This window comes from Oryzias latipes, chromosome 9, assembly GCF_053564925.1.
Source record: "Oryzias latipes strain Hd-rR chromosome 9, Olatipes_Hd-rR_3.1".
Classification (NCBI taxonomy): Eukaryota; Metazoa; Chordata; class Actinopteri; order Beloniformes; family Adrianichthyidae; genus Oryzias; species Oryzias latipes.
Window position 1 is genome coordinate 7625159 of NC_136245.1, and position 7490 is coordinate 7632648.

At 40.2% G+C, this 7490-nt stretch overlaps 1 long non-coding RNA gene across 2 annotated transcripts; it reads right to left on the reverse strand.

Moving 5' to 3' along the window:
• Positions 1 to 668: 668 nt before the first annotated feature.
• Positions 669 to 6258, reverse strand: LOC144994401 (uncharacterized). 2 transcript variants are annotated; one of them, XR_013657935.1, is made up of 7 exons: positions 6122 to 6258; positions 5049 to 5131; positions 4675 to 4751; positions 4217 to 4328; positions 1477 to 1504; positions 1241 to 1360; positions 669 to 807 (listed from the first exon to the last, which is right to left on the reverse strand). It is a non-coding gene; the product is annotated as an uncharacterized LOC144994401 (long non-coding RNA). The 2 variants fall into 2 exon arrangements; XR_013657936.1 differs by lacking the exon at positions 6122 to 6258 and adding an exon at positions 5332 to 5440.
• Between the last annotated feature and the right edge of the window lie 1232 nt (positions 6259 to 7490).

Genomic DNA, 7490 nt, shown 5'->3' on the forward strand with positions numbered 1-7490 from the left:
TAGCGTCATTTCAACACTCAGACACGGTTTTGATCATATGAAGGTGGAGGAGAAAAATCTTCAACTTCCACAGGTTTTGTGGAGAAACTGGCATCACTTTGCTCCGTACCACGCAGTGGGTCTACATTACCTCAAGTTCATCTCACTGTCAATCACAGATACCCAATACACCTCCCCTGCTCAGCCCGAAGTCACTTTGCTTGACCTTAATTTTATTTTTTTAATAACACAAATGTCATTGATTTTATATTGTAACCATATACATATACACCTCTTGGCCAGGTCACCCTTGCAAAAAAGATCCTCATCTCTCTGGGTTTTATAGCTGGTTAAATACTACACAACAAAAGATGGTCATAGAACAACAAAGTGCAAACATTCACCCTTTATTGCAGAGTAAAATTCAGTGAAAACATGGACAGATTAAAACATCAAAATTTAAGCAAATGTGGGATCTCTACTGATTTGAATTTTATTTAAACTGGTACTAATTTTCATAACTTCCTTACATACAATGAAGTCCCTTGAACAATACAGCAGTATTGATTTGAACTCTGTCTTCCTCCCCTCAGTCTCTCTTCTTCTGTATGTAATTATGTCGCCTAAATTAAGTTCTAAACACACTGGACAGTAAAGATGTAGGTCCACTCCCAAACGGTCTGAATTCCACAATGGATTGATGTCGTTTTGCAGTTCCAACATTTGTGGACCCAAAAGAGGACTGTCCAATACCGGGACATTGATCCCAGGATGAGGTTCAGTCATGGATCCACTCTCCTCCCATTCAATCTCTGGAACCAGCATACCCTGACAAAAAAAAAAAAAAAAAAAAGATACTGTTTATGAACAGTGCTGTTTTTTTTGTGTTTTAGATTATGTAGGAACAGAGACCGACTAATAATAACTTATATTGTTGCTTGCAGGCAGACCTCATATCTCCATAACTGATTATAATTTGCAAATAAGTGACTCTTAACAAAGTAGTGACATTAGTACATCTGATGGCTCATAAGGCCATGCATTGTGATGCATTTTGAACTTGCAGATGTGCTATTCTTCCTACAAACAAACAATTTAGGGAAATTGTTTGCACCACACAACAATAATCCTTTTCATTCATTTTCGACGAAATCCACTGTAGTCATTATGATTTCATGATACTCTTCTTGATACTTTCCACTTTAGTCAAACTGCACACAAATCAGTTGTCCAGTACAGTGAGATTAAATAAAGCATTTACCCGGGGATCAGAAACAGGGTTCTGGGTCAAGCCCAACTGCCACAGCTGATTTGGTGTCATGCTTTGCTCCGTCCTGATTGGATGGGTGTCCCACGCGTCACTAAAGACATCCAAACTGGCCTGAATGCGTGGAAGGAAGATGTAATGGCAGCAGAATACGTGATGTGACTGATATTGAGCAAGTCTTGGTCCTCAGGAGAGTGCAGGATGTTGTAATATAAACCAGTAACACTCACAAAGACATCACACCAGAGGAGCTCAATCCTATATTTGGAAAAAAGCAAAAAGAAATATTATATTGTCAGATTTATTTTTAATACATCATTCACTTTTATGTATCAGGGCTCCAGACTAACTTTTTTCACTAGGAGCATAGTGGCCCCTAACTGAAAATTTTAGGGGCACAACCAGAAAATTTAGGGTTGCATACCGTAAATCAACATTCTAACCAAATCTACTAATTTCCACTGTATTACAAATAAATACTTTAATAATAGATGCAGAAATTACAATGTGCTGTTTCTAATTCAGTGTCACATTTTATTCTGCACTTTTGAAGATGCAACATGAAGGTAAACTGACATCACCATCGCTGTCACGACAGTACAACTAAGTAAAAATAGTAAAAAAAATACCATACATTTAGAATAAAAAAAGTTTTTAGTAACAAGTGATTACCGTAGTAACCTTTCGTAATTTCACAGTTTCAAACAATACTTAAATGTATGTAAATATTAGAGGATGGAAATTCATGTTGGTCACACCAAATAGGTTTAGCCAAGATGCACAATAAGCGTGTTTGAGATCACCCAGATGGACGCAACACTGCACAGATCACCTGGTGTGTGACGTATATTTTTGTTTTTGCTCCAACATCACCTGTCAATCAAAACAAAAATATCCCGAGAAAGGGGTGAGAGCAAGACACCAATCAGAGCGAACGCAGCTGGAAATTTAGTATTGAACTGACTAAAAGCTGCCCTACAGACTAGGGTTGTGCCGATGGAAGATATCATCGTCCATCGTGATGGGTGACTGACATCCCGATGGAGAGACCACCATCGTGATGCCACGCCCCCGCCACGTTGCGCGTCGACATCATAAGCCGCGGTTACATGTACAAAATATCTTGATGGGATCAATGGTCGGATTAGAATCCAACCGTGTAGATGGGCCCAGAAAAATGTTTTCAGAATAAAAAAACGTTCACTAAGGTCACAATTTCGGTCGGAATAAATCATTCGCACACGCGCAGTATTCGCACATGCGCAGTTTGAAAACCGGAAGAGGATACAACTTCCGCCGAGCGGCTTTTTTTCCAAACTTTATTGAAGGTAACAATTCAAAACAAAACGATAACAGCGGCGAGCAGCTATATACATTGACATGTCAGCTCGGTAAAATACGAGACGATCTTCTAAACGTGCTTTTAATAATGTTACGGTTATTATGAAACACCTGTTCGCTCATCATTTGAATTTTAATCCGTGTGGTCAGTGCTTTTTCTGAACGTAGCCAGGATTAGCAGTATGCTAACACGGGCTAACAACATTAGCTTTGGGTGGCGCTGCATGCTGTGAATAACATCAGCCTTTATTTAGTCGGGACACGACTGGAAACACAAATCCACGTGATTGATTGAATGTTTTCTAAGGACTGAGCGAAATTTCTGCTTTGAAGCTCAAACCGCTGTGTGTGCTGACGATCCGAGCTGTGCTCAGACACACGTTTAGATCCGGTTCTGAGTTTTATAGCTCGTACCCCTAGAGCTGCGGGACGGATCGCAGTCTTAAATCTCCCACACATACCGCTCATGTACCCCCCCCCCCCTTCCCATCAAACATAAAGCTGTAAATCCGCCCTCCGCCGGTCCACTTCACTAGTTAAGTGCAGGAGCGGACCACTTCTTTTCTATTTTGCTTGTTACTTTTTCTGTTAAAGTCACTTCCCTCAGTTTATACTGGATCATCGCGGATTAACCATTAGTTGGGAAATAAAATGAAAAAAGCAAAATAACGAATAGCAGTTATATAAGAACGAAAAATGTAAAAATACCCCCCCCCCCCCCCCCCGACGATGTCATCGTCCATCCCGATGGTTGACAGCAAACATCGTCAACGGCCAAATTAGGGGACATCGCCCAACCCTACTACAGACTACAAAACAATGCATTATGGGACATGCGTCCTGATGGGTTTTTTGTAGTTCACTGATCAATTAAAATAATTTAAAATACCAACTGATTAAAAAAAGGCTACATCCATTACAAAACATTAAAATAATTATAAAAGATGTAATATCACAGCTCATACTTAGGGGGAGAGGCATATTAAAACGAAATTGAATGTTAAGGACAACTCCTAATTCCTGGTCTCTTTCAGTCTCGCTGCAGCTTCGATTTCATGCGAGTTTGAGACCCCTGCTGTACACTCTGTCACTGGTACACTAGCTGCAGGTCGGAAGAACGAATCAATAGTTCGCTTGCTCATAGCTCAGACGCACATATCAGGTTGTGATGATATTTGTCTCCGTTTCCTTCCCACGGATGTTTACGCGCGCTCGATTATCTCTAGGCCCCGCCCCTCCACACATTTTAGCCACTTGCAGTGACTTTCCCTATTCTTCTCAGACGCATTGGCCGCCTCAGGCATCACTCAATGAAACGCGAGTGTGTGCTCGCGTGTGCTCCAGTCTCATGAGTATTCGCGTGAGTGTGTGTGTCTGCCTGCGTGCGTGTGCGCTCGCGTCTCATTGATGATTTCATCTCTCATTTCATCTCTCATTGACGTGCTCCTTTCATGTTTAATGTATAAAAAATACGGAGGGTGGAGGAGGCAAATTTACTGGTAGCACATGTGCGACTGGGTGTAAAATTCAGTCACACACTCTCAAATTTTGGTCGCAAAATGCGACCAAATGGACGCAGTCTGGAGCCCTGTGTATATATTAAAGCTTCTAAAACTAGGTTCAACTCACCGTTGATTGTGTGTACACTTTTCCCACAATGAAGCCGTTTGTGTCAGTTGTACGTACTGTGAGCATTAACTCGGCTATGCCCACATTTTCTCCTCCGTGATCTCCTCTCACCCTGACAATAACATGAAAATCATGTCTCAAACACATACATACAAATGCATCGCCAATACGGTACACATCAGTTTAAAATGTAATGTTCTTATGTATGATGCCAATAAGTAGAATTTCTAGGTTAGATAAATTGCAGGAGTGGGTTACATGTATCACTGGGGAAAAAATGAGGTGAGAGAGACTGTTAAGGGGGGGTAAAATGTTATTCATGAGGGGAAAGAGTTTTAGAGTTGCCTTTGTTTATGGAGAGGAGTCTAAAAAAAGTAATTTTATTTTTGTACAAATAACCAAGTACTTATACTGCCTGATATGTGAATAAAATATTTCTTTATGAATAACATGAATACCTCAGAGGAAAGCCATAAACGTTCACAGCGTCACTGAAGAAGGCCAAATGGGTGTCTGCACAGTTGTTGTCTGCTATCTTCTCAGGTACAGGATACATGGAATACAAGTACAAATACTTTCAACTGACAGATGTTTACGGCGGCAAAAATGCTAAATTCCCAATTGACAGGTAAAACAGTAATACAATAGGATGATAAAATATGAAATAGAATAGAAGGGTATTTAATAATCCCTGAGGAAATTTTTTAAAAATGGCCATCTTAAAAAAACACATAAACACACATGCATTACAAATAGAAATATCACAAAATAAAAAGATTGATAAAAAAGGTAAATAATTGGAAAATCAGTGGGTAAAATTAAAAGAAATTACTTGTAAGATGCCCTGCCAGAGAGTTGTATTGCCTGATGGCACGAGGAACAAAAGATTGTCACGCTGTCACGCTTCAGTAATTCCTAGAGAATAAATAAAAACACAACAAACATGGATTAGATAATTTAGCTGTCTGATCTTAAATTACATAATTTTCAAATATATGAAAGGGGAATTTTTTTAAAACACTCTTGCTATGATTACTTGAGCTTGTAGTAAAGAACACCTTTAAAAAAATCAGAGACAAGACACTGATCACAGGAAGCCTGTGTGTAATACTTACAGTAACTTCTACTCTAATCACTGTTGACAGCTGATTTCTCCCATCCACCCTTTCTGTGACTACTTATCGACTACAAAACAGCCTAAAAACATAATGTTTGGGATTCTTGTCATTACGTCATTGGAAGTAAAGATACGGGGATTTTAGTGGCTGTCACTCTGACACAATCTCACAGGGCTGGTCAGCACAATACGGGTTCTAACGTTAGAAACTTAATGAGGCTTCTTTCATTCAACAGTGGATTCACGTCTGTTATATTTAAAAAATGCCGTTTTCATGAATGTCATATGAATTAACTTTGTTGCACAGTCCACCCCGTCTTAAAGTCTGGGTTGTGAAAATGCTCTGTCTAACTTTAACCCGGATCGCGTTTACATAAAGGCAGCACACGGAACAACTAGCTAGTTAGCATAGCATAGCATCAGTGTTTAAACAAATCGCCGTCTCCAAATCAATACTTTTTATTAAACTTTCTTTGCTGCTGTAAATCCGGCATGCTTTTCCCCTTAGTTCCTTATGAATCATGTTAAGAACCTACAGATCATTGGCTATAGACGCTAGCTTGAACCGACACCGGCTTGAACTTCACTCACAGGCAGACACGACTTGCACAGGCTAAGCAAAACAAAGCTAAGCTAATTTGCGGTGGGGGTACTCTGCAAACGACTCGGCTGCAGTGTTCATACAGCATTCACACATGTCACTTGGCTAAGGAGAACGCTTCAACTTAGTATTCAATAACATTACAGGACGTACGACGAGGGAATGATCAAATAAATGCATTACTTACGGGATGAGACTGATCCCGTTCAGAAGACCTCTCCGCCATGTTTGCCGCCCGCGTCCTCCCAACTGCTGTGCTGAACAGCTCCCTCCCTCGTCACTTTGAAAGTGAGGAGTGTAAGGGGCCATTCGATTGGTTAAAAGCGAACCCGCCTGCTTTGACGATGAGTTTGATTGACAGATTCACTAGCCAATGGTGACATTAGTTGACCCGCTCCGTCAGATGAGTCTCAATATTCACCGTAGAAAATTCTCTCACACACACGGGGAGATTCACAAACGAGAACGGGATTTTGAATGCACAGTCTGCAATTCGAATGATCTGTGAGTTCACATCACATGTGTACCTAAAAATCATGTTTGTGAAGCACCTACTGTGCATTTCTGATACATTTATTGTGAATTTCTAAAATGTTTTTTGTGAAACACAGTGTGCACATTTGTGAGAAACACTTATTGTGCATTTGTAAAACATTTAGTGTGCATTTGTGAAACACAATCTGTGTGTTTGTGAAACACAGGGTGTGTATTTCCGAATTTATTTTTCACGTTTGCATAAAATGACATTTGTGAATCGGAGCGTGTGCATTTGTAAAACCGGTTGTGTGCATTTCTGATTATTGAGACTGAATTAACTCCATATTTTTTCTCCTAAATTTACGAGTTTTTAATCTCCTAAATTTACGAGATAAAATCTCGTAATTTTACTTTTTTTTTTTGGTGGCTCTAATTTTTTATTTTTTTTTGGTGGCCCTAATACTCCGTCGTAAAATGCCATTTGTAGAAAGTTACATTTTTAAACATTGCAAAAACTAAAATTACTGCAACTCTGAATTGTTTTTCACTCAATGTATAAACCTATTAAAGATCACAGTCCATCATTATGTAGACATTGGGCGTCTTCAATGTCCATATAATGATGAATATGCAGCACATCCAGTATCACTTCATGCCAAATTTAGGTTGAAATGATGGACAAACTTGTATTGTTTTTTTGTTAATATTTTTCAATTGTTGTGTTCTTTCATACGTTTTTGAGCTGAGTAATTTGTTGGTGGGATTTGAACTTCGGGACCTCCGTAGATGAGTTCTGATAAAGGTCAGCATCAATGAGAAGCATTGAAAAGCACTAAATTGGGGGGTGATTAAATTGGGGGTACATTGTCACCGGGGGGTTAGCCCTGCACTGGCCCCAAGGGCTCGGTGGGGGTGATGTTCTTCTGGTTGAGGTGGAGCTGCACTCTCTGTCCCCCTATGCCTCCCTGCTCTCTGTGGCGGTCCTGCTGGACCTGGCCTGGATGGCGGACGTGATTGCCCGGTGAGCAGATTTCCTCCATCTTCTACACCGTCCGGGTGTCTGGTGTCCTGGCTACCCC